The 13,315-nt window shown below is 37.0% G+C and overlaps 1 protein-coding gene across 5 annotated transcripts in view; it reads right to left on the bottom strand.

Moving 5' to 3' along the window:
- Positions 1-13,315, bottom strand: part of MARCHF1 (membrane associated ring-CH-type finger 1) — a 225,967-nt gene that overhangs the window by 165,048 nt on the left and 47,604 nt on the right. For 4 of the 5 annotated variants that reach the window (XM_066186034.1, XM_066186040.1, XM_066186039.1 and 1 more), the window contains exon 1: positions 3,377-3,502. The exons of the other annotated variant lie outside the window; for it this stretch is intronic. The gene's annotated coding sequence lies outside the window, so the exon portion shown is untranslated. Of the gene's footprint in view, positions 1-3,376; positions 3,503-13,315 lie in introns of those variants that run through there. 5 annotated transcript variants of the gene reach the window in all.

The following is a 13,315-nucleotide window of genomic DNA, read 5'->3' as shown; positions in this document are numbered from 1 at the left end:
AACTGTTTGAGAATCTACATCTGCAGAAACCAAAAGTAAGTATAACACAGGGTGAAGGATACATAACCAGTGACAGGGTGCATAAACTTCACTAGGTCACAGAGAATATCTTACTTGTTTCCTCATGACAATAAAATACACTGGAGATGACTTAGAAGTAAGACAGAGAGGTGTCATAACACAGCCTTTTGCCACTGTACCATGATTTCTGGGAAGAGGAACTAAGATTTGCTGTCCCTGATGGTGCCACCTGGAAGCAGCATTTAGGTGACTGCCTCTCCTAGTGTGCCTCTTCGCTAAATTGACAAAGTCTTACTTAACAAGCTAAGAGAAGTACAACCACAGTTCCTGCATATCTAAGATGCAATAGAATGAAAATTTTGTACTAAAGTTGGAGAAAAACATTAAATTCATGCCTCAGGCAATCCTATTTCTGGAATACGAGAAACATTCAAGGCACTGTCTGACCAGTACCAGCCTCACTCACTCAAGATTTTCAGTCCACAATTCTGTACACTGCAGTCACAAAACCTCCATTGCCTAACTTCTTTTCTCTGCTAGGGAGGGTGCATCATTATGCCTTTACATTAATTAAACCAAACCACAATACTATAATTGCTCTAGAAAAATTGTTCAATGTACTTTGCAAGACAACACATTTACCCCTGAATTCCTAAAGTGAATGGCTAGTGTTAAAAAAAATCTTAATTAAAAAACTGCCACAGGACCAAAAAAGTTTTAGCTAAAAATGCTTTATTTTCACCTTTCTCAGGGAAAACACAAAACCAAAAAACAAAAACCAACCAACCCAAACCCAGCTCCATTTTACTTATGCACAAGCAAGGTACATATTCTCAGACTTTTTTTCCTAGTAAATACTCAAGGAACACCAGCATTTCAACTACTGCTACTTTGAGGTATTCTATACTTCGTGAACTCAAGATCCTATTTGGCCACTGAAAACATGAAAATACAGTCATCAGTTTGTTTCTAAATTTTTTTCCAGTAGCTGACTTTTGAGGACCAAGAGAGCTTCACTAGAATTGAAAAAGAGTGTTAAGAACTTAAAGGGGAGTGGAAAAAAAGGGAAGAAAGGTAAGCTCTGTAATTTAAACAATGGCTGGCATTTGCTGCTTCTGTGAGTTGCTGCACACTGCAATGGCCACTCAAATTCACCAGAATCTAAAATCCATTCGGCGGATTTATCCACACTACTACTTAAGTCATCAATTGAAATAATCAATTACAAATTCTGATAAATTGATGCAGCATCTTTTTCTTGAAAATAAGTTTGACTGAACAAATGAAATCGTAGAATGAGGAATTTGGTTCCAAAGGGTAAGCAGAATGAAGTTTTGCACATAGTCATCATCCCCCATCCCTGTACTACAAGTTTCTTCTTACTGGTCTCAGATCAAGCCTGAAATTCTGGCAAGAGTCTGGTTTGTAATAAACTCCAGGCAGTTCTTTTTCGATCTTCCTGAATCTTCCTAACAATCTTTAAAAACTGAACTCACAGAAGCCAGACTGCTTCTCAAAAGCCCATCTTACTGCCTGTTTTAAGCCTTTCTAGCAGCTGAGTGAGTCTCTGACCACCTGCTCCACCCAGCCTACCAAAGCCATTCCCCAGGCAGAAATGGGGAGCTGCTTGCTGGCAAGGAGCAGTCACACCTTCATCGTCATGATTTCTACCAAAAAACATTTCTTAGCATCTGAAGGGTGGCAGCCCTCTTCCACAATGCTCTAGCTATGTCCATTTCAGCAGATGCAGACACAGAAGAGGTAATAAACTGCAAACTGCACAGAGCAAGCATCACACATCTATGCAGATTCTTAAGGGATTAGATAGATAACATCTCTACATATGTGCACATTGGAATGATTTGAGGTAAAATTCATATGAGAAACATATTTCTGTAGATTCCTTCCCACTAACAAAAGTGTTTGTTCTCTGCTGCTTACGCATGTTTTTCCAATACACTCTGCCTTCACTGAAGCACTACATGCTGGCTGAAATACACTTGAGGATCCCATTTTTTTGTCAATTATTACTTCAGACATCAAGTTCTGCAACTCAAAGCTCATCATCTCAAAACTCAATCACTGTACTGCACTTAAGTAAATATCCCCAAGATACATCATCAAGCATATTTTCCACGTCATCTGTAGAGGCTGAAAATTGTCCTTCTATTACAGTTCACTTGAAATGTAACCAAACTGAGACAGAAAATTATCATCATCTTCCAGGTCCCTGCTGAGATGTAAAACCTCAGAGAAAAAGAAATTAGCCCCTCCAGAATAGAAAAAAAAAAAAAAAACCCCGAACAACAACCAAACCTGGCAAAACAAAACAAAACAAAACAAAACAAAAAAAAAACAAACAAAACAAACAACCCTACCTACTTGCTAACATAGTCAGCACTAAGGCAAAGCTACCCAGAATGCCAGTCAGAATGGCCTATGCAGTCTGTGTATAAAAACATAATTCTGCCCTTCAAGACAGAGTCCAGTCAACGGGCCAGAGAGCAAGCATGGCAGGGAGTCAAGCCCTTATGGAAGTTTTCATGATCACATTTTCACAGGTTTTCATGATCCCGTGGCTGCATCTTGCCTAATTGGTAGATCTTGTCAAATTAAGAAAATACTTCTAATTCTTAGAGTTGATATCAAGTGTCTTTTAGTTAACCCTAAACACTTTTGCTCACAGTAACCAACTATCTTATTTTAAACTCTGCAGTCACTCTCCAGCTGTTACGAGGAATATCCTTATTTTATTCAAATTCTTTTCATATAATCAAGAAAAAGAATGACAGCATGTAACTATTAAATTGCTTTGAACATGCCAGAGCTTAATACAACCACAACTGATGTTCTGGTGGGCCCTTTCCAAAGGGCCCAGTAAGTCTGGTGGGCACCTGCCCAACTACTGCCAGTAGTCCCTCACAAAAGTCACTGCTCAATCAGGAAAGGGAAACCTGAAGACATAAAACAAGGAAAAAAGTAATAAATACCTTCACCTCTGAAAGCCCCAGGAAGCCTTCTGACATCAATTCCTACTGCTCTACTTTCTACTGATTGAGTCATATACATATATATACATATACACATATATATATACATACATACAGATATATATATATGTTGCAGCAGTCCTCGTTAGAGGGTGGAAATGAGCCAAGACACAGACTTCTTGCTCATCACAGCATAAAAAGGGTTCTGGTTTATTCCTCTTTACAGCTCAGCCATCCCCAGCTATTCACTGACTCTGGCTGCAGCAAGCTCCTACTGTAGGTTTCCCTTCCAGCCTGTGACTGCTTGTTATTTCCTGCTGAACTATGACTGCACCTATCAGTTTGCAGACTCTACAGGCTTTTACCTGGCTAGGCTATCACTGCAGGGTCCAACAACACGCTCCAACTAAACTCCAAGTTCCAAGAACTGCAGACCCAGACTGATCTCACAGCAGTAATTCTCTCTCTGGACGGTCCCTCTTCCTCCAGGTCCTTCCCCAACCAGCCAACCTACCCCTTTTACCACCCTTATCTTTATTGGATATAGCTGTGACTCATTAGGGGCGAGCTGTGACTTATCAGGGTTGAGAACCCCTCATAGGCAAGACTCATGGGTGGATTATGGCTATTTACACTTAGGTAAATGATGTCCGTAAGAATGTAAATTTTGTCTCTTCTTGCTTTGTACCTGGCAGAATACTATTGAGTGCCAGGTTTCAGTCCACAGCTTTAGACAACCAGTGAGTGGTCTAGCTTAAAGAGAGCTACAAGACTGTAACAGAGGCTGGAATGAAAGAACATAACAACTCTGCTCCAAAAGTGAAGTAGAATTGCCTGCCCTGCGGGATAAGATTTACTTGTGCAAAAACAAGGTTTTCTAGTTGTAAAGCCTCCAGCTCCTGACCTACCTAGGCTCATCAGAACTCTCTCACAGGCATTTAATGAACTTAAGCTTTTCCCATAATCATAGTGGCAAAACCAAAACCCAAGTCTTTTCCATCAATGACAAGATAAAATCCGTGCACAAACCTCTTCCCTAAGGAAAGAAAAGGCAATAATTAAACCACAGACAGATGTCAGTCGCCAGGCAGATTAACATCCAAAACTACTATAGCGAGGTGTTCACAGAATACAACACTCCTTTCAATTGCCAACACAGTTGGAACAGCAGGCACAGAGCTCAAAATCTTGGGAGTCACAAATGGATGGTGAAGAAACAACTAACCTATTGAAAAAACAAATGGAAGAAATAACAAGTCTGGGTAATATTGAATCTAACTACTGTTTCTATCTATTTTCTCTACAAATCACTTTGTACACAAAGGACAACTAATGACAAATTTGTAACACATCTGTCAATAAGAAATGAGACAAATCCAAGGACATGAATTGATATTAGACAATATTTGTTTTCCTCTTTTAATCTAGACAACAGACCGACTGACCTGACAAAACCAAAAACTCTCATATATGACCTGTTGTACCTTGAGAAATCCCCAAAGAATAAAAATTCAATTTGATGCACAGTAGTCCAGCAGGTAGCTTGGATTTTATGGCACAGTCCAATAGTTTCTTATGTCCTTCTCTTGCTTCTATTAGCCGCCAAGGACCTCACTTCGTGGTGAATCAACTTCTTCACAGCAGTATTTAATTTATTTTTTTATTTCTATTCATTCAGATCCATGTTTTAATTATTACAGAAGCAAGAGCTCCAGTACTGCAATTCTTGCTCCTCTGTGAGTTAAAAAATAAAGATAGTATCTATAATTGTTTTTTTCACTGCCTGGTTGATTAGATTCATAAACACACTGTATCGGGACCCAAATTCTCACAGGACTAGTCTAATTAAGAAGTCATCAGCTATGCTGATTACAAGCACTCTTCAAGAACTTTAAAATCAATAGTTCCCAAAGTAATCACAAATCTTGTGTGCTGTTTCAGGGAGCAGTTATGCTTTTTGGTTTTACCAGAGTATAACAGTGTTCACAGAGGAGTAAAAGACTTTTACAGAGATTTTTTTAAATTGCTTTCTAAAAGCATGGTGGCCTATCACTTTACTCACATATTAACTGAAGAAAAACAAATTACGCTATGAAATATTCTCAGTTTTTTAATGTAGATTCTGACTTTACATTTCAGAATAAAAGAAAGTGAGGCAATATAGTTATGTGGCTCTATGATTTCATAACTATCATGTCAAATTGGTAGGAGAGCAACCGGCTGAGAGAGCTTGTTGCTTAGGTTATTAAAGTGCTGAGGGTTGTTTAAAGGTTTAAGGTAAAGGGCTCATTCAGAAAAAAGTCTGCTTTCTTGCAGTAAAGGGATAGTTCACAATCCAGAGTTCCTTCAGCCCTAGCATTCAGGCTTCTAACAAAGCACCTAGGCTAGAGGAAACCTGAGCTGTTTTGCAAGTAGTGCAAAAATTTCCCAGAATAGACATAAAATTATGAACAATTTCAAGTTTGCCAATGAAAAATTCTACTCTCCCATGAATGCTATCGTACCAGCATCCAAAATCATTGCATGCACGTGGTTAGCCCAATGATTCATGGACAAATTATTACTATTGTATGTCCACAATTCCCAATTTTTTAACAGTAGTATATTCACACAGACAAAATCCTCCTTACATAGGATACACCTTCCAAAAGCTTTCTATTTCACAGCTAGAGCTCGAAATGCAAGGAGAGTGAATTCAGTACGAAATAACCAACACATCCAACATGAGCCCCCAAAAGGCTCCGTCAGTAATGATGATAGGTATCTTCTGCTTCCTAGAGTTTCGCTAATCCATAAATGAAGCTAAAACTTAGTTCTTTAGTCGTCAGAAAAACGTAAACGTTTCAGGAAGTAGCCTGAAGAAACATCCCTGTCTTAAAGAAGAAAGAGAAATAAGATGATTATAGAAGAAAAATATTATTCCCATATGATATATACAAAGGAATATGGTGTGTTATTCAGGACATAATTATTAGAAATAATCGTCTGAGGTTAGAACAAAGAATAAATGAGATGCCAAAGAAAACTTTTGTATGTTGATATTTATTAGGCTATAAAAAAAGCCTGCTAAAAAGTATGTAGCTGAAACAGCTAGGAATTTACAGCGTAACAAAGCAGATAAATATACAAGGTACTTTTAAGCCATACTGATGAAAGTGCAAATTACAGCTTAATAAGTTTATTTTCCACCTCTGATAGCTATTATTCATTCCATCATTTTTGGCTGAAGTAAATATTTGAAAAGAAAATAACCAAAATATTTCCTTATTTCATTAGACAATAAATCTGTATTTTACTCCTCAGTATTCAGAAAGTTATGAATAACACCCATGCCCTGAGAAAATGCAGGAACACTCATCACACTCAAATGCATACTACTCAGCCAGAATTTTAGCATTTTAAACAGTCTAAAAACAGAATGTGATAGCCTTTTGTAAATAAAACTATGTAATTATTTTAAAAGTAACTGTAAAGATTCTAAATATAAAAATAGAAGTTCCAGCTTTAGTTTTTAGCTCTAGAAATTTTTCTTCCAGACTGTAAGGGTTTCAGGTGCATCAACCAGATATTCCATAATAGCAGCAATATTAAAACATAACTATAATAGGAAGAATTAGTTGCTCATCATTCTATAACAAGTTCAGTCATACAAGTTCTGATATACACTCTTACATTTTCAACAAATTTTCCCACTCCATAACTATTTGTAAAGCCAAGACTTCAGTGCTTCATAACGTTTTTCTAAAAACAAGCCTGCCTTGCAAGCAATGTCACTGTTCCACACAGAACTTACTGCTGCTTTGTTGTGTTCCCTGTTCCTACAATTCTCTTAATCTGATGGGAATAATATAGTCTAGAGCCATGAAGTCAAAATTCAGCCATGCAATTACATTGAACAAAAATGTAAACACAAAAATGTATTTAATATTACTTGGTGACAAAATTCTGAAATTTCCCTTCTTCCCTCTATCCCATCCAGTTCTCATTTTAACTAGGGTATTTCCATCTATGGTTATGCCTACACTTGGATTATGTTATTATAATCACTTAACAGATAAACCTCCTTGTTATCAAAACTACTGATAAAGTTAAGGATCACATAAAAGCCAAGTATGATGTTTTTAATTTATCACATCACAAAGACACATAGATCTTACACATAAAATAAGTGTTTCTCTGCCTTATTTTAAGGTTCCTTTTCCCCCACGGAAGAAAGCAAAAAACAATTGTACCGTTCAAGGCAACAATAAGAGGAGAATTAGCGCAATAAGGAGAATTAGCTGTCTAATTCCAAGCTAAATTAAATCAACAGACTTCTTCCTGAAGTATTTATTTACTAACTGGCACTTCATAAAACTCATCTACAAAGCTAGGTGGGAAAAACATTTTTATTACTAAACCTTGTGAATTTCACCAGGAAAAAGAATTCTGCCAAAGATCTGATTTTGGTTACAGATAAAGTTCTACCTCCTTACGAAAGATAGACATTTCTCAGCAAAATACATTATTTGAAGTTTTTTGCTGTTACTACAAATACTCTCACTTTAAACTGAGGCTAAACAACATAATCTATGAAAAGTAACATGACATAGTAACCTATGAAAAAAAGTGTTCTTTTCCACCACAAAAACTCTATACTGAGAGCCAGCAGCCAACAGCACAATAAAAGCATCATATTCTTGAAACAGCGCATTTATTTTTAAACTTAAATAGCTACAATGTAGTACATATAATACAGGGGAGAGGTGGAGAAAAATCACCATCGATTCTCTATCTGCTCAACAATAAGCAATTGGACCCAGGAGCTGAATAGTGCAGATTAGCATTAAAATACCAGTCAATCATTACTAGCTGTACTACAGCAATCTGAATGGACAATACTCTGAACAAATACATGCAGAGTTAACCAGAGCACGGAGGCCAACAGATGGCTGAATAAAAAGAGCCAGGGATTCCTGTTAATTTCAGTTAGTGATGCAAGACACTCTTACCTTGTACACCCTTTGGATATCTGTACTATTCCAGCATAATGATAAAAATCAACAAATACCTGATTACAGTACAGAAGAGCTCTGGAGATGTCCACATTATGTACATTTTTTTCCCCACCAGAGCAGTAGTTCATGCTCAGAAAAACAGATGATCAATCATCATGGAATAAGGACGCACTTCAAGTACTCTGTAATTATCTGTGAAATGCCAGACCTTGTAGACCAGTTATAAAGGGCTTGGACCTTGATACATTTCTCTCTCAATGGAAGGACAACAGGGTATTAGATGGAAAGAAGCTTTCTAAGTAGAATGTCTCACCTCTCAGGTGTTCTTATAGAGAGTCTAGGGGAGTAGTCTGCCTGTGACCAAATTTTTGTAAGAAAGAAGATTTCAGTGTTCCTGGATCCAAATGTAAAAGCTCAAGGCAGCTTTGTATTAGTAACTGCCTTCCTGGACGGATAGCGCTGACCACCGATGATCCACTAAGAGAAATCAGAGAGGCAATGAGGGAAGGAAATACAATTGTAATGGCAGACACCCATGAGTATCAGGCAAGCATCACACTGGGACATGAATCAGAGATTAAACTTTTAGCACTACAATAACAATTTCATGGAGAGCTGGTTAGGGAAACCATTAGAGGTGCAGCCCCAGAGTGCGTGCAGGATCTTGTTCAATATTTTTTCTATTGAAAGGCACACTAATAATGCATTCAGGCTCAATATCCCTACAGGAGTTACAAAAGCCCAAAAATCCACCACAGCTGTACATGACTTCCAAAAGGGAAATGACACAGAAATTAGGTAGCCTATTAAAAAGAAGGTAGAACTGCTAAAGAATTCAATCCCAGAGACAATCATGTCCCTCACTGAAAGAGGCCACACTGAAAACAGTGCCAGCAGACACCACTTCTTAAGAAAGACTTGATTAGAAGTTAAAAGGAAACTGCTGTGGAGAAACAGGCAAAGAGCAGCTTTCAGAAACAACAAAACAACAACAAAAATTCCATTCATTGAAAAGCTAAAATCCCAGATTAATCCACACTGGTGGATTAAAAAAATAAAAACAAGTAGAGAAAACAGTCTGAGGAGTAACTCAGAAATCAAAAGGTACACACTAAATGCAACCTCATCCAGAGCTCTAGGCAAAGCTTTTTCAGTTAGAAACATATTGCTTGCTATTTTATCACATTCCTAAATGTTACCTATCAAGACATACAGTAGCTTGTGGTGGTTTCACTCTTGAAAACATTTGTCAGTTAAAATTCAGACAGTACCTTGCTTTGCTGAAACACAGAATGTGAAAACAAAGAATGGCTGGCAAAGCTCTTAGTTCTAAAATCTAATTAAGAAATATGGCTAGCTGTAAAACTGCATTTATGCAGAAGGTAAAAACAGTGACAAACTGTCTAAATGCTAGGGGTAGAAATTTTTGTTTGTTTTAAGGAAAAGCAAATGCAAAATTGCTTACATTGGTGTATTCCTTCAAAGACTATTCTGCTTGACAAATGAACATTTATGTCAGCCTTGTGTGGTTGCCAGCTTTCTAGTAATTTTGTCATGTCTTTCTACTCCTGTTGCAACAAAAACGGGTAAAATTTTGCAACTAAGGGCAAAACTTAAATCACACACCTATCTTACCCTTACAGTCATGTCAATATGTACTGTCAGATAACAAATGTCTCCTGTAGTCACCTATGGTTTTATTATTTTCATAGTTACATTTTTCTAATTTACAATTTTATATAAAAATATCTGTGTTGGCCTATACAAACTTAGGGTTTATCAAATCAATGCTGTAAATGCATATTGGTTATGACAACAATCTATGATGTTATCAACTGTGTTCTATTTTTCAGTGGCTATATCTGAATTGCCTCACTCCTATCAGAAGTAAGATATGCCAGTACGGACAGTATCTCAAGAATCCCTGATGTAGATGCAATCCTAATGTTCATAACACATCTGTTACAAAGAAGTTACTGATTTCTAAGTGTAACATCAAGTATGTTTTCTGTGCACCTCCTTTAATTGGTTCAGGTTTCCCCCACTGACAGAGTCAAAAATGGAGAAAAAATAATGTAGAAATAAATGTAAGGCTATTACCACATGTACACATAGAAGTATCTCTCATTACTATACTGGTTTTGTGTCTGGATATGAGTAACAGAAAGAAATAACTATCAGAGAAAATAAAAACCAACAACAAGAAAAAAATAGGAATGACCAACCAAAAGTCTCAAAATGAGCACTTCACATAAATGAATTACTTGGGATTCCAGAAGAAAACAAAAATGAAACAAAGCAAAACAACCAACAAGCAAAAACCAAACAAAAACCAAACAACCAACCAAAACCAAAAACAAACAAAAATAAAAACAAATCCAACCAAAAAAACCCTCCCCAATATCAAGAGCAGTACTAACACTCAAATCTGTGTATTGGGATATTCTAAAAATGTCACAGTTTTTTCCCTCCATGCAGGCATTAGGGCCCAGACAACATATTCTGCATCCACTCTTCCCTAGAAGTAGAAACATAGTGAAGACTCTTCCAGCTCCACTCATTCAGCTTGTTCAGAACAAGCTCACTACAAAAATCTCAGGAAGGATTTTCAGACAGTTTTTTAAGTAAAGCCTACCATTATTTTCACTCCCCAGAAGAGCTGTTTCTCTGCCAGCACTGTTCTTTAACAGTCCTTGCGCTCAGCTCCCACAGTAACACAGAAGAAATACTGTGCATTTACAGGCACATTTGTTTTGTTTAGTTCTAAGAACTGCTAGAGTAAAAAGTTTTTGCAATTACCTCAAACCTTAAATTCATTATATACTTTAACTACCAAGACTTCTGATCAACAAATTAAAAAAAAAAAAATCAGGACACATGAAAGAGATGATAAAAAGATTTGGATCATAGCAACAAAGCCAGCTGATTCAACACAAAAGCCTGAGGCATGAGAGACAGGTCTCATGAGCACTGGTCTTCAGTGCTCCAAAATGCAGTGGAGAGAGAAGATGGGCAGGGGGCTCATTACAATGAAGAGGCAGTTTAGCATGTCGCTCCTTATCTATATTTTAATCCATTAGTCATCAAACTTCCATTCATGTTTAGTGTTCACAAAAGCATAAAGGTACCATACAGGTAAGCTTAATAATGCTGACAGAGTAAGTGTGCAGGAAAACTTGGTATTTCAAGGAATGAGTTCAAGATTAAAAGCTTTGCTACATATCCCTTATTTTGTCTCTCTCATTTATCCATCAATACAGTAAAATATTACACAGTGGGTACCCAAAGAAGAAAACCCACATACCCAAAAGCTGTGCTACAGCTTGAGAGAGGATGTTAAGATTAACACCTCACAACACTCTATGAGGAACAACATGGGAAGATAGATGTTGTGTGAGAACAGTCTTATAAATCAATTCTTTCAGAATAAAAAGTCTTCACACAGGTAATTTTCGTGTCAGGACTTAAGGGAAAGCAGGTAAGAAGAAGTCCTACACGCAGTAGGGTTTTTTGGGTTCAAATAAAGTGCATTAAATAGGAAAAACGATGCCATTACTGTAAGTGAACAGCTTCAGTACCAAGTTCACAAAACAAGAGTTTGGGAAGGAAAAGGAACAGCAACAACAAAAGATTCTTGATCTCTATGAAACATCTTTGTCAAACTGAGCAAATACATTTAAGAATTACACTTTAGTGGAAGGGTTTACTCTAACTTAAGGTGGATGTAGTAAAACACTGTATTTCTTTGTTTATTTCAACCCAAGTCATGTGCCAGGTAGCACTGGCAGCAAAAATCATAGTAGAGCAGCAGGGTTAGCTACACATGTAATCTGAACTTATCCCCTGTACTTAAACTGGCTCTTAAAGCCAGTCACTCAACAAACATGTAGCATTCTAAACTCATAAATAATTTCAGAAAAACACACTGACAGCTCTGCACATACAAGCTCATAATGACTTGACTTACATCACTTCATGAAATTCAGTGAAATTCAGAAACATAAACTCCTAACAGCTAATGAAAAGCTTCTCAGCAAAGAGCTGAAATAAAACATAATTAAATGCAAAAAGAAAATCAATTTTAAAGTCTAATTACTAGGTGTCTGTCAAAATACATTTCATCTAATTAACCGCACACACTCAAAACTTGCTTCTTCTCACTGTCTGCTGTGGTACTACAACAAACTATATTTTAATGCCACTGAATCACTACCATAGAAAAATATGTAATGTTTTATAAAGAGGAAAAGTTTGAAGACTACATTTTTGTTAAACCAGCTAATAGCAAGCAAACCTCTAGAGAAGCTTCAGGCAGATATGTCCTGCATCAGAAAGAGAGAACAAATGACAGTATCTCACTAGAAGTAAAGTGTAAATGGTTAATTTACAAACATTTAAGACTAGACAGGAACAGAAAATAATAACCTAAATTTCTGAGGACGGTAATCATCTGGGTAGTTTACACTAGAATTTCAATCTTTTATAAAGAAAGTAATCCAACTGGCATCTACTCTGAAGGCATCTCCTTCATCCAGAAAAGATGTCAAACACAGGCTTGTTTCACAAGTACTCTGGCAATTAAAGTCGTACTTCTGGTACACAACAAGCTACCAATTCCCCTCCACTGAGAGCTAAATGCTTCAGTGATACACAACAGAAAAAGTTCTTTCATTTCAACAGGTACATAGCAAATACATACTGGTTACTGTATCTGACAATGAGAGAATAGCCTCCACTCAGAAATAGGACTGAAATGTTGAAAAGTTTTATAGATGACTACTTCTTTCCTTGAGTTTTCACAGGGTTAATATTTAAGCTTGAAAACAAGATTCTTACCTACATGACAACTGGTAAATTCCAGGTCAGTTGTGAGTTTTAGCACTTCTTAATGGGAGAGAACAAAACATAATGCTAAGTCAAGGGCAGCTGACCAAGTCTGGAAAAGTTCCTATTTCTGAAATGATAAAATAATTTCAACATAATTCTTACTTCACTTACCTCACTGTATTTACAAGGTCAAGAGGGACAGAAGTACAGTTTTAAATTTTACCTTCTACAAATTTAGGGACTTTCCTCAACAGTGCAATGAGTTGCTTTAAGTGCCCATGAATCCATACTGTTGAATAGGGGCAACCATTCCCATTTTTAAAATTGCTGGAAGGCTGAAGACAGAAGACACTACTCTCACTTCATACAACAACTTGGCAGGACAAATTGCTATCTAGACTGGGTAGAGCACAGATCAGAGAAAACAGGACTTATGAGTTGTTTTGGAGATTAGTAAGCTCTTTGGCACAGACCTCACTA

This window comes from Chamaea fasciata, unplaced genomic scaffold (genome assembly GCF_029207755.1).
Source record: "Chamaea fasciata isolate MVZ Bird 193981 ecotype frontalis unplaced genomic scaffold, bChaFas1.0.hap1 SCAF_6, whole genome shotgun sequence".
Lineage (NCBI taxonomy): Eukaryota > Metazoa > Chordata > Aves > Passeriformes > Sylviidae > Chamaea > Chamaea fasciata.
This window is presented reverse-complemented; position numbering and strand designations above follow the sequence as displayed.